The following is a 16,859-nucleotide window of genomic DNA, read 5'->3' as shown; positions in this document are numbered from 1 at the left end:
GAGAAGAAACAAATCTTGCTGTGGCCTTCAACGCAACATTTACATATATCAACGACGTTTTATCTTTTAATAATAATCATTTTCATTTATATGTCGATTCGATATATCCCTGTGAAGTCGAAATAAAATACACCAGAGTCCTCCACATCTGCTTCGTATTTGGATGTCTTATTGAAAATAACGGCAAACTAAGAACTCAACTTTATGATAAACGGGATGATTACAGCTTCTCCATCGTCAACTTCCCACATTTATGTAGCAATATTGCATTACCACATGCATATGGTGTTTATATCTCTCAACTAATTCGATACCTTGTTATTGCAAACTAGATCATTGTTATAACGACCATATAATTATAGAGAAAAGCAGACTTTAAACTAGACTGTTAAAACATCTCTAACATCAACTTATTTTTCAGTAGCCTGCTTTGATTTAAAATTTCATCATTCGCAAAACATGCACTCGCGTATTGAATCCACACCTTATGCAGGCGGTAATGGAATACTGTAGCACATATATGGTAAGATGACAATGGAGAAACTGAAATGATGTCGTCTGTCATGAAGTTGAGTTGTTGGTATGCTGTTGATATCCAGTACACGACACGAGTTTTATGCGTGTTCCACGCAACGCGGTGGAACAAATTTGTCCCAAACACGGTGGACCTTTAAAATTGTCGGTACCTTTGAAGTCCTATTTTTCCGCGCGAGCTAGACGTTGAAGTCCACGGAGGATCTCCGTGGATGCCACCGCGCATCTCCGTGGATGTCACCTGTACCTCCGTCGATGCCACCGTGTACCTCCGTGTGATAAAACAAAGAAATAGTTTCCGAAATGATTCACCCCAAAAACCTTTTCGCTTAGCCAGCATGCATGCCCCCACCCCATTAATTATTTACCGTTGAAATTGCTATCAATCATTCAATTCTTGTAATTGTTGTTTAATGATATGTTGGTGTTTTCGGTACATATCCGTATGTAGACTTCCCTGCAAACTTTCACACCTTTTTATGAAACGCCCAAATTCTCGACATTCTGTATATAAACACCTGTGTTATTCCTACCACTTGTCGGTACATTGTTTCACGGCACGTGCAGCACAATTTCACCAAATAAAAGAAGGGTCATGAACAACGACAATCACATGCCAGTAATTTCAATTTGATAAATAGCAGTTCAAAGAAATGTGTACCATAAGCAATGGTTTATTTTTACGTAAAGTTTTCATTGTAATTAGGAATATGTGATTAAGGTCAGCTATATACATGTACATGTACATGTTTACGGTTCAAGCCCAGTATTCCGACGGTCCGATAGTCCGACGGGCCAGTATTCCGACGGTCCGATAGTCCGACGGGCCGGTATTCCGACGGTCCGATAGTCCGACGGTCCAATATTCCGACGGTCCGATAGTCCGACATGTTGACCATCACCAAAAATTTTAATTAATAGAGTTAAAATTTGTTCATGTCAGGCATTATTTTATGGAAATTACCAGAAACCGCCAAAATGGACACGGCCTGATTATATTTCTGACCAAAATCATTCAAGTGTGAACTAGATCAGAGAAACCCGGTATTTATGGAAATTAAAACTGCTAACTGATGAAGTACAGGCAAAATATGTAGTAAATGACCCTTACCATTGCAGAGATATTCAACCAATTTTTTACACGGACGGACAAACTTCAAACTTTAAACCGGATTGCTTTGAAATCTGGTCAAAACACGTAACTTATTGCCTTTCAATGTTATGTTTAAATCTCTCCGTGTCTTACTCCCTGACATGATAAAATTCTTACATCATTTTGAGATCTAACTGACTAGGTCTTTGTGTATGAATATGAATTTAGTAGTCTATGAAATTATTATCAAGATAATGAGGCAAATGATATTTTGGTCGATGATGAAAGACTGTTACACGTGTTGTAAGTTTTAATCTGTATAATCAATCAAAACAAAATGAATGTTACAATGAGCTGTCGCGTACAGAAAGTAAAATAAAAAAAAACTTGTTCACATTAATGGTATGATTTCAAAAATAACATTCATAATACTTGCAATAACCATGTTTAAGTTAAAATTTGCTCTTACTCCAAGGCAACATTGCAGCTCTGTTTGTTTCCATATAAATCAGAACAGAAAAACATGTTAGGTGTAAAAGATTGTCATTTATTTAAAATGACGAAAAATGTGAGTCCTAAAAATACAGAACGAAATTGGCTGGGAGACATACCCGCATCTTTCCTAGAAATGCAATATATAAAAGTAATACACAACAGCGTTCTCCCAGCCACAACATTGTTACAAAAAAAACCCCAAATGCGATAAAGTACAATATCATGAATCTTTACTGGAAACAAAAGTGGTCCATAAAAAAGGCCATGAAAACCTAGGGTTGAAAAAAACCTAGGCTTGAAACACCCAGCACCAACCATGTTTGTTGGCAAAAAAAAAAGGGGGGGGGGAAGAAAAAAAAAAAAAGCCTAAAAATCAAACAGAGCAAACAAAGGAAAAACAGAGCCCCGGTGTCGTTATCCAGGTGAGTCAAGACCTTATCAGAAGTGACTTAATTGTAGAAGTTGTTACGATAAGGCGTGAAATATGCCTCAATTAAAAAAAATATATTACAAATGAAGTATATTATGCTGGTAAATATCCCCTCTACAAAAAAATTGGAATAAAACTCAAAATATCACCAAGTAACCGATTGAGATTGTAAATTACAGTGCCATGCCATTGAATGGCGTCCATAACAAAGAAAATGTTTACACTAGTTTATATCAAAGTTATTTTAAGGAAATGCAGCCGAGAAACAACATGTTTATTCCATTCCTAGTAACTTTATAATGTTTATAGCATAAATATTAAGATAATGTCAGCTAATACTGTAAATATTTGCATGTTTTTAAGACTTTTACTGACCCCCTTTTTCGGTTTTCCGCTGTAGGACATCATTCTTCCCACTATTACCAGACCCAACTTATCAGAATGTATGTTACTGAAACATATGCCTGTGGTATAAGCTGATGTTTGAAACATAGGAGGAATGCTGTTTTAAAACAACTTTCCATTTCTCTGATTTCTTAGTAAAAATGAGAATTATAACCAAATTTCCCCTTATTATGCAATTTTTTGCAATATAATCAACAGATACCAGTGACTAACAAATTGATTAAAAATGTAACATTATTCAAATATTGCTGGGTTTTTTTTTAGGTCAATACAGTGATTAGTACAATAGTAGTACAATATTCACCGAGCCCAAAGAACGAGGCGAATAATATACTTTGAAGATGACTAAATCATCGTATTGACTGGGAAAAAAAAACAAAACCCAGCAACATTCATTTTATTATATGATTTAATGATTAAATTATACAAACTCATTAAGTTATCCATGCCGTCTTACTTGTTGACATACCGGCCCGTCGGAATAACGGCCCGTCGGACTACCGGGCCATCGGACTATCGGACCGTCGGACTATCGGGCCGTCAGACTATCGGACCGTCGGAATACTGGGCGGTCACCCATGTTTACATTGGAGATGAATTTCATTATATACTCAACTGTGAAGCAATGTGAGCAAAGAATCAAATTTTTATCACCTAAACAAATAAATATTAAGATTGTCTTTACTTTTAAACAAACCTTTAGAAAACTCTGTACTTTCATTACGAAAATAATAAAATAAAATGTGCTCCCCTACCTAGAATGCCCATACTTCACATTAATAATAACACGTTTTGTTTTAGTTAGTTATTTTTCTAACTTGATAAATACTTTATTACACGCATGTATTATTTACTAAATGTATATATAACAGTTTTTTGTCTTTATATTTTTGTATACCATTGCATAATGGTGATGAGATCCAATAAATTGAATACATGTAGTCTTGAAATATATCACAAAGTATAGAGTTGACAACCATTGAAATAAAAATGCAGACGTTTTCTCGTTTATTCAGTAACTCAAAAACTTGAGCGTCTTCTGAATGAAAGTTGTAAAATAAACGTACTACATGTAGGTTTTGGTCAGTTATAACATAACACGGGGGTAAAATTCATCTCATCTCCGCTAGCAATGGGTGTTCAGTCAACTGTGCCTTCGTGGACGAATAATCTCGGCGAGCGAAAATGAAAAAAAGAAGCCTAGATAGTCCGCTTGCATTGGTGAAATCGAAGAATTAGCCAGTAAATTCAATGATGTTGCAGTATATATAGCATGTATTTATTTTATTTTTGACTGAGAGGGAGATAGACAGCTAAGCACGTAACATCGTTTTAGAAGGGGGGGGGGGGGGGGGGGGGGGGGGAACTCATTCATTAGTCCTAACCCGGACCAGCCGAAAAATTTAACATGTAAAGAAAACAAAATGGGAAATAAAAAAACCGATATCAGAATGAAAGGGGATGGATAATTAATCAGAAAGAAATTGTACTTTCAAGATTTATATTGAACGTATTCAACTTCCCGTATCTGCATACATTCATGAATATTATAACCAAAGAGCTTGCTCTCTCTCTCTCTCTCTCTCTCTCTCTCTCTCTCTCTCTCTCTCTCTCTCTCTCTCTGCTTTTATTATCTAATGCATCTAAAGATTAAATTAAAGATTTTAATAATCGATAGCGTATATGAATAAAAGCAAATAATCGTGAAGTCATTTCTGTATATATTGATATTAGTCTTATTTTCATGAACTAGTTGCATTTGACACCGAGGATTTACATTCTTAAATATTGATTATAGGCACGTCGAATCGGAGAAGGTGTAATTTGAAAACTTGAAAGTTAATGATTTAGCCTTGTAGCTTGTAGCGACCTACCCACTGCACGATTTAAGAAATTGAAGTCGGAATTCAGACAGTTTCAGACTACTACCCCCCCCCCCCCCCCCCCCACACACACACACATGCTCCCAATTTAAGCACCATTTTTGTTGTTATTTTATTGCTTGTCAAGAAATCTACACAACTTAACCGGCAATATACCCCTTCTGATACGTTGAAAAATATACGTAATGTTAGCACGGGGCTCTATAAAGTTCAATCTGCAGTTTGGTCATACTTTGTCATTCAATAACTTATCTAAAATTAAAAAAAATGTTTGTCGGGTTAGCGATACTATGATGTATGACTATAACAATGACCTGTGTATAACTTGTACATTCCATGCAAATTCGAAGGGGTTTTCGCCCCAGTAGAACAATGGGGGTCAGCTAATCCGTGTATTTGAAATCAACAGAAGTGCTTGGCTTCTTGTGGAAAGTGTGAAATATATTGGGTCGGCGCAAGATACCCGTGATCTTAGACTAGATCTGATATCGCGCCGACCCAATATATTTCACACTTTTTATAAGAACTAGCTAACCGTAATTTAGTTATACTGTGACAATTACCCTAGAAATTTGCATGGTATATACTTATTATACAAAAATCATTGCGTTATCCAGACACTCCCGATGAACATTTTTTTTTTATGAAAACCTCTATCAAAGTACATTGAACACAAGTCTCGGTCAAATGTAATTAACTCGGGATTTTAAAAATAAATCATTCGATGGTTTGTATTTTTGCTTCTATTAATTACGTAATAAATTAATTCCAATTTTTTAATAATCAACAATGCTCTAATATCTATATTGGATCAAGTTATATTTGTCAAGATGCATATTAACACAATATGATGGAAGTAATTATGTTAAACAGCGCATTTGTCAGAGAGAGAGAGAGAGAGAGAGAGAGAGAGAGAGAGAGAGAGAGAAAGAGCACATCAGTAATTATTAAACATCCCTATCACATGTTGTACATGTATGTTTTTCATTTACTGAATATACTAATTCGCAATCAAAACAGAAATTGCCTGCAAGTACGCATTATTTAAACATAGAATTTAAGAATATTTTAATGAAGAAAGAAGACTAAAAAGAAAAAAATTTCAAAACCAGGTTTTCTTAAAAACACAATATATAGTGTTTGGTATCGTTGGAATTGGCTCAACATGCTGAAAAACAATACAAGTATCAGGAGAGAAAATATTGACATTTTTTTCTTTTCTTAAAATTCCACCCTTATCTTGATTATTTGGCCTGCGGCACATTTTCATATCTCCCGCAAGGCGCCCGTGGCCAGAACAAAGCTCTTAGCAGCTGTGTATATTCGCAAATAACACACACCGTGGAACACGGAGGACACGGTGTATCTCCGTGGATTTTCCACCGTGGTCTTTCCACGGTGGGGTGTATAAAACTCGTGTCGTGTACTGTATGTTCAATAAAATAACGAACTATGTAGCAGATATGAAGAACTTTGCATTGTGTTTTTTTTTTTTTTAGAGTTTACTGGGATATATCAAATTGACATAGATAAAAATAACGGACAGTGATCATGAATGAAAATAAGTATTGTTATTAAATACAACTCATAATATTATGCTTACTGTTATAACGATCCCCATTGGAACATTTTACGATAGGGTTCACAGCGGCTGTAATTCAATGAAAACTTCATGACAGATAAAAGAGTCTCAATGCACAAAAATTAAATCTAACTAGAGCAAAGCTCGTTGCAAAGCAACGAGAGGTCTTCCGTCGGAGCTGTGTGACATGTGTACATGTATTGCCGCTGATCGCTGGTACACATGCGATGGCTCCGAACTCGGGCAATCGAGCCATGGGTTACGTAATTGTAAACAAGAACAAACCCCGGTGTGTATGTAAAATGCTTGCAGTTAATGACTGAATGAAATGAGACTGATTCGATGTGGATTTCTGATGATTTTCTATACATGTTTAGAGTTGGTATAATCATGATAAGAACCCGTGATTTAAAAAATAAAGTTTATAAATTATTTGTTATGCTTACAAAAAGGATCCATTTTTTTCACTTTGTAGAGAATGCAGAAAGCTTGTGTATCAACTGGCTAAAGTAGAGTTAAATCACAGATTGCTTGTCCACATGTGATGAATCTCCAAAATTAAACACAATAAGACGCTTGAGATGTATATATATATTTGGGGCGCTCTTGCCTTTTTCATTTCACTTATAAAAACCGCATCTACTTGCACGCATGATTGTATTTAGATGAAATGAAATGAACCGACAAATAAATCCTTCTGTATGCAGACAATTATAAGTTAATAAAACTTAAAACTACTTCATTTTATTTAGTACGATTTTTTCTGACAATTAGAAACGTCACATACCCTTACCGTAAACTTATTGTGAGGAAAATGACAACCCGATAAATAATCAGGAAAATTGTGTAGGTTTTTTTAAATGTATGTATAACTTGACACAAATATTATGAGGTCCATTGATCACTAACTCGAAATGTTTGCGGTAGCATCTTTACAATTACTTTATAATTGAAATAAAACATAATATAATTGTTAATTAAGTATGATATAATGTAAAAGGATTCAAAATGATTTCAAACATAATTTTCCAGTAATTGATGTGTTTATTTATGCGATGGACGAAAGCCGAGTTAGCTTCGATGTTTTTGTTTTGATTATGCAAGCTTGTCACTCTGGCCACCTGCGAGCGAGGCGAGAGTTGGGTTACATAACTGTATAAACAACGCTGACCGTGAAGAATGTAAACAGCTTGCAGTTATTGACCATGATTTATTCTACGTTTGAACGTTTTATTTTTATGTATATTACTTATTTTAATTCTAATATGAAACAAATAAAAGATAATTTATCTCTCTCCTTTTGTTGTTGTTGAAGGTTTGTTTATGTTAAAACGAAAGAAAAAGAGAAATATATCACTAAATAATTTGTATTTGAACCACAGAGCATGTTAAAAACCTTATTTAAAATGAATATTAGTATCTATTGTAGTCAGGTATGTTATTTTTAGCAAGTTTATTTCAGTTATACGCATGAAGAGTTCTCGCTCACTTGCCAAATGAAAATGGCTACTTGTTTACGGGTATAGCTTTTTACTCTAATATAACACAAGATTCGAACAAAATAACAATTTCATGAGATAAATAAGATGTTAAAGAACAACTTTTCCATTGGAAGCCATATCGAATTCTTTGCCGTTTTTGAGCTATAAAGCGAAAATTTTTAGGGACCGTAGATCCCTAATTTAAGGGGCCAGCCCCTTTTTACTGGTGTCAAATAAAAGCTCTTGAAATTCTACACAACTTTTATTCTACATGTCTTAACAAAATATTTTTAGTTTAAAAGATACAAAGGAAATTATGTGCAAATTTTCGTTCTTTCAGGCGTCCTGATTTTTGACCTCTCTCTATCGCCATTTAAATGGCGAAATCAAAAAACAAAATATGATGTGCACAACTACAATGCTTCTACTTTACCAATTCAGTGTTTTCTCTGCTCCAATTATTATAGTCTCGGAGCCTTTATCTGGAAACCAAAGCCCCTAAAATTTCACTAAAAGGGAAATAACTCGCAAGCGGAAGAGAATATCCAAAATGTTTAAAAGTATTTTGAAAGTCGTTAGTAAAATGTATTAAAGCTGAAAATTTGAGCAAAATCGGTTGAGGAATGAGCGAGATATGAAGCTTTAAAGTTAGCGTCTAGGAAAAAAAAAAGAACTAGATGTGATCTCGTTGCGAGCAACGAGTGGGCCTTCCGTCCAATTTTAGATGTGATGAAATAAGAATTTGATTGGGATTTTCGTTCATAAATAATGATACAAATATATTGTCTAGACGTACAATTTAGCTTCGGTAATGTTTTACAAATATTGATCATTTAAGTGCTATAAATTAAAGAATCTCTGCGGCTCTCGGCCACTAATTAAAGGGGTCAGCCTTTTTTTTCGACAAAAAAGTTAATAATGTTATTTACTGCGATACAGATTCGACTGATCAGGCGAGTCATGCCGCCCGGAGGCCTATTTTTTTTTATATCATTCTAGATATATCTCGCAAAACTGAACAAATTTTGTTCTACATGTCCTATGGAAATTTTCTTAAGAAAAAAGTTATTGATTGCGACATTTATCAGACTGTTAAGGCGAGTCATAAGGCCCGTGGGTCTTTTTCTTGATATCGTTTGAAAGATCTTGCAAACCTGAACAACTTTTGGTCTACATGTTTTATCAAAAGTTTCTCTAGAAAAAAGCTATTGATTGTGACACTAATCAAACTGTTCAGGCGAGCCATGAGGCCCGTTCACCTTTTTCATGATGTTGTTTGAAACATCTTGCAAAACTGAACAACTTTTGCTCTAGATGTCTCATTAAAAGTTTCTTGACTAAAATGTTATAGATTACAACAATAACCCAACTGTTCAGGTGAGCCATGAGACCCGCAGGCCTTATTCTTAACATCGTTAGTAACGCTTGCGAATCTGAACAACTTTTGTTCTACATGTCTTATCAAAAGTTTCTCGAGAAAAAAGTTATTAATGTTATTAATTGTGATACAAATTCGACTGTTCAGGCGAGCCATGACCCCCGCAGGCCTATTTTTTGATATCATTAGATAGATCTTGCAAAACTGAACAACTTTTATTCTACATGTTTCATCAAAGTTTCGTGAGGAAAAAGTTAATCATTGTAACAGAAATTCAATGGTTCAGGCGAGCCATGAAGCCCATGGGCCCATTTCTTGATACGGCACGAAAGATCTCAATAAACTGTACAACTTTTGTTATATATGTCTAAAAAAAATATTTACGAGTATAACGTTATGCGACATTTATCACTGTTAAGGCGAGTCATAAGGCCCGTGGGCCTTTTTCTTGATATCGTTTGAAAGATCTTGCAAAACTGAACAACTTTTGTTCTACATGTCGTATCAAAAGATTCTCGAGAAAAAAGTTAGTAATTGTGACACTGATCAAACTGTTCAGGCGAGCCATGAGGCCCATTGCCCTTTTTCATGATGTTGTTCGAAAGATCTTGCAAAACTGAACAACTTTTGTTCAAGATGTCTTATTAAAAGTTTCTTGACAAAAATGTTATAGATTGCAACAATAACCCAACTTTTCAGGTGAGCCATGAGACCCGCAGGCCTATTTATTAACATCGTTAGTTAACCCTTGCGAAACTGAACAACTTTTGTTCTACATGTCTTGTCAAAAGTTTCTCGAGAAAAAAGTTATTAATGTTATTAATTGTGATACAAATTCGACTGTTCAGGCGAGCCATGACGCCCTGAGGCCTAGTTTTTTTGATATCATTAGATAGATCTTGCAAACCTGAACAACTTTTATTCTACATGTCTTATCAAAAGTTTCGTGAGAAAAAAGTTAATCATTGTAACAGAAATTCAATGGTTCAGGCGAGCCATGAGGCCTATGGGCCAATTTCTTGATATGACACGAAAGATCTCAATAAACTGTACAACTTTTGTTATATATGTCTAAACAAAATATTTACGAGTAAATAGTTATGATTTAAAACGTGGAGAAAAATGAGACACTTTTTAAAACTCCATTTTCGACCCCTACCGAGCTTCCATACTAGGCACTTCCGGAAATTTTGAAAACCCAGGTGCACAACTACAACATGTCGTCTAACATCACTGAAAATTTCAGCACTCTAGCTTTTATCGTTTTTGAGTTTTTGTCTGGACAAAATGGTCATCTGAAAATCGATAAAAGGGGGATAACTTCCAACTGGAAGTGATTTTTCAAAAATTGAAACGGCGGTACAAACTTCAAATGGCAACGCATCAATCCTGAAAATTTGAAGCAAATTGATCCATCCATCTCCGAGAAATCTTCTGCACAAAAATCGGTAAGGAGAAAAAAAAAGAATAATAATAATAACTAGTGATCCTAATTGTTCGCGAACAATTAGAGGGCTTCCCACCTTCTAGCGGTTTTTCAGTAGTGTTGAAATGCTAAAAGCCCCCCCCCCCCCTACCCCACCCCACCCTCACCAAAAAAAAAAAAAAAAAAAAAATGGATTTGGCTTGAAAAGAAATTCAAATTTGCCGCCTTGAGTGTTGTAGTGTTGGAGATTAAGGCCTTGGTTTCGCACGATAGTACCGGTCAAATATTTGAAAAAAAAAGGGTGCGAGTGTTGCATAGCCGGCACATATCAGGTAAAAGTGTAATGGGACTTGTGCAGGTGTTTGGGGTGACTTTAGACCTGTTAGATGTGATATTTGGAGGTGCAAAGAAACCGGATGTGCCATTTTCCTAGATTGTAGTAACTGCTGGTGCATGCTGGGAGTCTATACAAGCCTCATGTTGTCAGATGTTGTGAAGATGCACTGGATTTGACCGTGTGTGTTGTGGATTGTGGAATTGAATATACAGTTTGTAATGGCTCATTCTATGTGTTCTAATTCACGGAAACAATGTCTTTCAGTCATTTCACCCAAGGAGGCATGCATATACGGATTTATAGGCTTTGACAACAAACAACCAAAATGGCGGCCGGTGAATTAGAAAGTGTCTGAGTGCATGTAGGATATCTGAACGGAGAATAGGAGTACTGCATCCCATCTGATCCTGCAGGTAAGTGTTTATTTGTTTACAATGACAGTCAGGATGGAATGTCAATGAGTTCAACTGTCAAGTAAAGTTGCATCATCATTATAAAAAAAAAAAACTTAGTCTTTATGTTGATGCAGGCAGACAATTGAATCTGGCCTATGTCTTTTCATGAATGTAAATGGAATTCATGTTTGATTGACAAGACAGTCAAGAAATGGAAGAAGTGGGTGTAGGTCAGATGTGTAGGTGTAGGTCAGATTAGCTAGAATCCTGTAATTGTTGCATGGCATGAGACCGGTCAAAATAGTGTATTGAAACAGCTGATCACAATCAGATCACTTGAAGGGTGGGGGATTTCTTCCTTGGGGACGACAGGCGTGATGGGTGGGTTGGCCTTACTCGTGGAGACTGGCCCCTGGATGCGTGACCTTGACCTTTGACCTTGACCCACTTTCAAGGTCAAACCTCAAAAATCCTGTTGTTGGGCATGAAACCGGTCAAAATAGTGTATTATAAACAGCTGATCACAGACAGATCACTTGAAGGGTGGGGGATTTCTTCCTTGGGGACGACAGGCGTGATGGGTGGGTTGGCCTTACTTGTGGAGACTGGCCCCTGGATGCTTGACCTTGACCCACTTTCAAGGTCAAACTTAAAAAAAACCATGGGAGAGAAAGTGTGACCTTGACCTTTGACCTTGACCTCATTTTGAAGGTCAGAGAGGTCACGGGGCTTCGTTTAAGTGGTCCCGCGTCCCTATCTACATCCGTGAAGAAGTTGTGGGCTCGAACGACGACGTCGGAGACTTTCGGGGGCGAGAACCGTGCTTCGGGGTTCTCGGTTTCCCCCGGTCAACTTCTCTGTGCGAGGGTCTTTTATGGTGAAATCGTCGGCCAAGGTCTCGCCTCTCCACGACTCGCGGTCTGGTAGGAGTAGCGATAACGGGGTTTTCAACGTTAAGTCGCCGCCTTTCGCAGAGCGGTCAAAGTTCAGAGTTGTAATTCAGGATTCCGAGACCGGTCCAGAATTCCATGCTGACCCATGTGATATTTCGATGCTATCTGAAGCGGGAAAGAGCGTATAAAAAGTGCCATTTTCTGGCCATTCTGGATGACTTTGACCTTGACCTACTTTTTCAAGGTCAAGGTCACCCAACCCGTCCCAGTGGGTTCCGTCTCTCTACGACGAAGACTTTAGGAGTCGTCAATTTGTAGGGGACAAATCGCAAAACATGAGGGGGCATTAACTCCCTTTAGGGGACACCGAATCCCTTCATTTGAAATTCTTCGCTTCTACTCATTGACCTCTATGCTTCAGCAAAGGTTTCATCCTCCTATCATTTACGGTTAAAAAGGAGTAGCGATAACAATGATTTCTGCTAACAGGTCCGATAACTCTGTAAGGGGTCAAAGTTCCATGACGCAGGGTGAAATGTATTCGTTTCTCAAGAAGTGCTCTAGGATGGACTCTAAAGTTTTTCGATAAGTCTTAAGACGAAAATTTTTTTTGACGGCAGGAAAATAATAATAATAAACAGAACAATAACAATAGGACTTTCCACAGAAAGGTGGAAAGCCCTAACTACATTCGATCTCGTTGCGAGCAACGAGTGGGTCTTCCGTCCAAATTTAGATGTGATTAGATAAGAATTTGACTGACATTTTCGTTCATAAATAATGATACAAATATACTGTCTAGACGTACAATTTAGCTTTGGTAATGTTTTACAAATATTGATCATTTAAATGTTATAAATTAAAGACTCTCTCTACCTCTCGGCAACTAATTAAAGGGGTCAGCTTTTTTTCGAGAAAAAAGTTAATAATCTTATTTACTGCGATACAGATTCGACTGATCAGGCGAGTCATGCCGCCCGGAGGCCTATTTTTTTTTTATATCATTCTAGATATATCTCACAAAACTGAACAAATTTTTTTCTACATGTCCTATGGAAATTTTCTTAAGAAAAAAGTTATTGATTGCGACATTTATCAGACTGTTAAGGCGAGTCATAAGGCCCGTGGGCCTTTTTCTTGATATCGTTTGAAAGATCTTGCAAACCTGAACAACTTTTGGTCTACATGTTTTATCAAAAGTTTCTCCAGAAAAAAGCTATTGATTGTGACACTAATCAAACTCTTTAGGCGAGCCATGAGGCCTGTTCGCCTTTTTCATGATGTTGTTTGAAACATCTTGCAAAATTGAACAACTTTTGCTCTAGATGTCTCATTGAAAGTTTCTTGACTAAAATGTTATAGATTACAACAATAACCCAACTGTTCAGGTGAGCCATGAGACCCGCAGGCCTTATTCTTAACATCGTTAGTAACGCTTGCGAATCTGAACAACTTTTGTTCTACATGTCTTATCAAAAGTTTCTCGAGAAAAAAGTTATTAATGCTATTAATTGTGATACAAATTCGACTGTTCAGGCGAGCCATGACGCCCGCAGGCCTATTTTTTGATATCATTAGATAAATCTTGCAAAACTGAACAACTTTTATTCTACATGTTTTATCAGAGTTTCGTGAGGAAAAAGTTAATCATTGTAACAGAAACTCAATGGTTCAGGCGATCCATGAGGCCCATGGGCCCATTTCTTGATAAGGCACGAAAGATCTCAATAAACTGTACAACTTTTGTTATATATGTCTAAACAAAATATTTACGAGTATAACGTTATGCGACATTTATCACTGTTAAGGCGAGTCATAAGGCCCGTGGGCCTTTTTCTTGATATCGTTTGAAAGATCTTGCAAACCTGAACAACTTTTGTTCTACATGTCTTATCAAAAGATTCTCGAGAAAAAAGTTAGTAATTGTGACACTGATGAAACTGTTCAGGCGAGCCATGGGGCCCGTTGGCCTTTTTCATGATGTTCGAAAGATCTTGCAAAACTGAACAACTTTTGTTCAAGATGTCTTATTAAAAGTTTCTTGACAAAAATGTTATAGATTGCAACAATAACTCAACTGTTCAGGTGAGCCATGAGACCCGCAGGCCTATTTATTAACATCGTTAGTTAACACTTGTGAAACTGAACAACTTTTGTTCAACATGTCTTGTCAAAAGTTTCTCGAGAAAAAAGTTATTAATGTTATTGTGATACAAATTCGACTGTTCAGGCGAGCCATGACGCCCTGAGGCCTAGTTTTTTTGATATCATTAGATAGATCTTGCAAACCTGAACAACTTTTATTCTACATGTCTTATCAAAAGTTTCGTGAGAAAAAAGTTAATCATTGTAACAGAAACTCAATGGTTCAGGCAAGCCATGAGGCCCATGGGCCCATTTCTTGATACGGCACGAAAGATCTCAATAAACTGTAGGACTTTTGTTATATATGTCTAAACAAAATATTTATGAGTATAACGTTATGCGACATTTATCACTGTTAAGGCGAGTCATAAGGCCCGTGGGCCTTTTTCTTGATATCGTTTGAAAGATCTTGCAAAACTGAACAACTTTTGTTCTACATGTCTTATCAAGAGATTCTCGAGAAAAAAGTTAGTAATTGTGACACTGATGAAACTGTTCAGGCGAGCCATGAGGCCCGTTGCCCTTTTTCATGATGTTGTTCGAAAGATCTTGCAAAACTGAACAACTTTTGTTCAAGATGTCTTATTAAAAGTTTCTTGACAAAAATGTTATAGATTGCAACAATAACCCAACTGTTCAGGTGAGGCATGAGACCCGCAGGCCTATTTATTAACATCGTTAGTTAACCCTTGCGAAACTGAACAACTTTTGTTCTACATGTCTTGTCAAAAGTTTCTCGAGAAAAAAGTTATTAATGTTATTAATTGTGATACAAATTCGACTGTTCAGGCGAGCCATGACACCCTGAGGCCTATTTTTTGATATCATTAGATAGATCTTGCAAACCTGAACAACTTTTATTCTACATGTCTTATCAAAAGTTTCGTGAGAAAAAAGTTAATCATTGTAACAGAAACTCAATGGTTCAGGCGAGCCATGAGGCCTATGGGCCCATTTCTTGATATGACACGAAAGATCTCAATAAACTGTATAACTTTTGTTTTATATGTCTAAACAAAATATTTACGAGTAAGAAGTTATGATTTAAAACGTGGAGAAAAATGAGACACTTTTTTAAACAACATTTTCGACCCCTACCGAGCTTCCATACTAGGCACTTCCGGAAATTTTTAAAACCCAGGTGCACAACTACAACATGTCGTCTAACATCACTGAAAATTTCAGCACTCTAGCTTTTATCGTTTTTGAGTTTTTGTCTGGACAAAATGGTCATCTGAAAATCGATAAAAGGGGGATAACTTCCAACCGGAAGTGATTTTTCAAAAATTGAAACGGCGGTACAAACTTCAAATGGCAACGTATCAATCCTGAAAATTTGAAGCAAATTGATCCATCCATCTCCGAGAAATCTTCTGCACAAAAATCGGTAAGGAGAAAAAAAAAGAATAATAATAATAATAAGAAAAGTGAAAAATCAACAATAGAATAATAGAAGGGTCTTCCGCTGAAGACGGAAGACCCTAACGAGACACGATCTCGTTGCGAGCAACGAGTAGGTCTTCCGTCCGATTTGTTGATGCACTCGGAGTCAAAAAAAAGAAGAAGACAAATGAGTCCCAATTTAGTTTCCGACTTTAAGACACTTTAGATATAATCAATTTTTCATATCATAAGCTTCTGAAGCAAAGTTGCGGTGAAATTCGTTTGAAATTCGACTCTCCAGGCGAGCCATAAGGCCCGCGGGCCTATTTCTTGATGACATTTGTTAGCCCTCTATAGACTCAACAACTTTAGTTCTATGTGTCTTTACAAAATATTTACCTGTAAAAAGTTATTGAGATCGACCGATATTGACAAAAAATCGACTCTACAGGCGAGCCATTAGGACCATAGGCCTATTTCTTGATATCAATCGATAGATCTCGATAAACTGAACAACTTTTGTTCAATATGTCCTTACAAAATATTTACCAGTTACAAGTTTTTGAAATCGACTGATATCGACAAAAATCGACTCTACAGGCGAGCCATGAGGCCCACAGACCCATTTTTTGATATTGATCGATAGGTTATGACACATTGAACAACTTTTGTTCAATAATACTTTTCAAAAAATATGTCGTTTTAAAGATATGAGGCGTCAAATATTTACGATTTTGGCCCTTAAAATCTCTAATTACGTAACATATGACCTACTTTTTGATTTGATAAGATCAAGCTCGTTGAGATGAACATTTCCGCTTCTACAACTTATTATAAAATATTAATAGTTTCTGAGATATTCTCAAAAACATTTGGACCCTTCTGAACCCCTAATTTAAAGGGCCAGCCCGTTTTGCTTGATATCGTAAGAAAGGCCTTGTCATTTTAAACATTTTTTGCTCAACAAGTATTTAGAAATTCTTTACCGTTCTCGAGTTA

At 36.4% G+C, this 16,859-nt stretch overlaps 1 long non-coding RNA gene and 1 pseudogene across 1 annotated transcript in view; one reads left to right on the top strand and one right to left on the bottom strand.

The window, feature by feature from the left end:
• The window catches only part of LOC125672943 (uncharacterized), a 13,342-nt gene extending 6,665 nt beyond the window's left edge, over nucleotides 1–6,677 (bottom strand). Inside the window, exon 1 of the long non-coding RNA XR_007369181.2 lies at nucleotides 6,444–6,677. This is a non-coding gene — a long non-coding RNA (uncharacterized LOC125672943). The remainder of the gene's footprint in view (nucleotides 1–6,443) is intronic.
• LOC125672751 (uncharacterized) overlaps nucleotides 1–16,859 on the top strand; it is an 86,495-nt pseudogene that overhangs the window by 38,943 nt on the left and 30,693 nt on the right.

Source organism: Ostrea edulis, chromosome 9 (assembly GCF_947568905.1).
Source record: "Ostrea edulis chromosome 9, xbOstEdul1.1, whole genome shotgun sequence".
In the NCBI taxonomy this organism is placed as follows: Eukaryota; Metazoa; Mollusca; class Bivalvia; order Ostreida; family Ostreidae; genus Ostrea; species Ostrea edulis.
The sequence above is the reverse complement of the archived record's forward strand: the minus strand, read 5'-3'. Positions and strand labels throughout refer to the sequence as shown.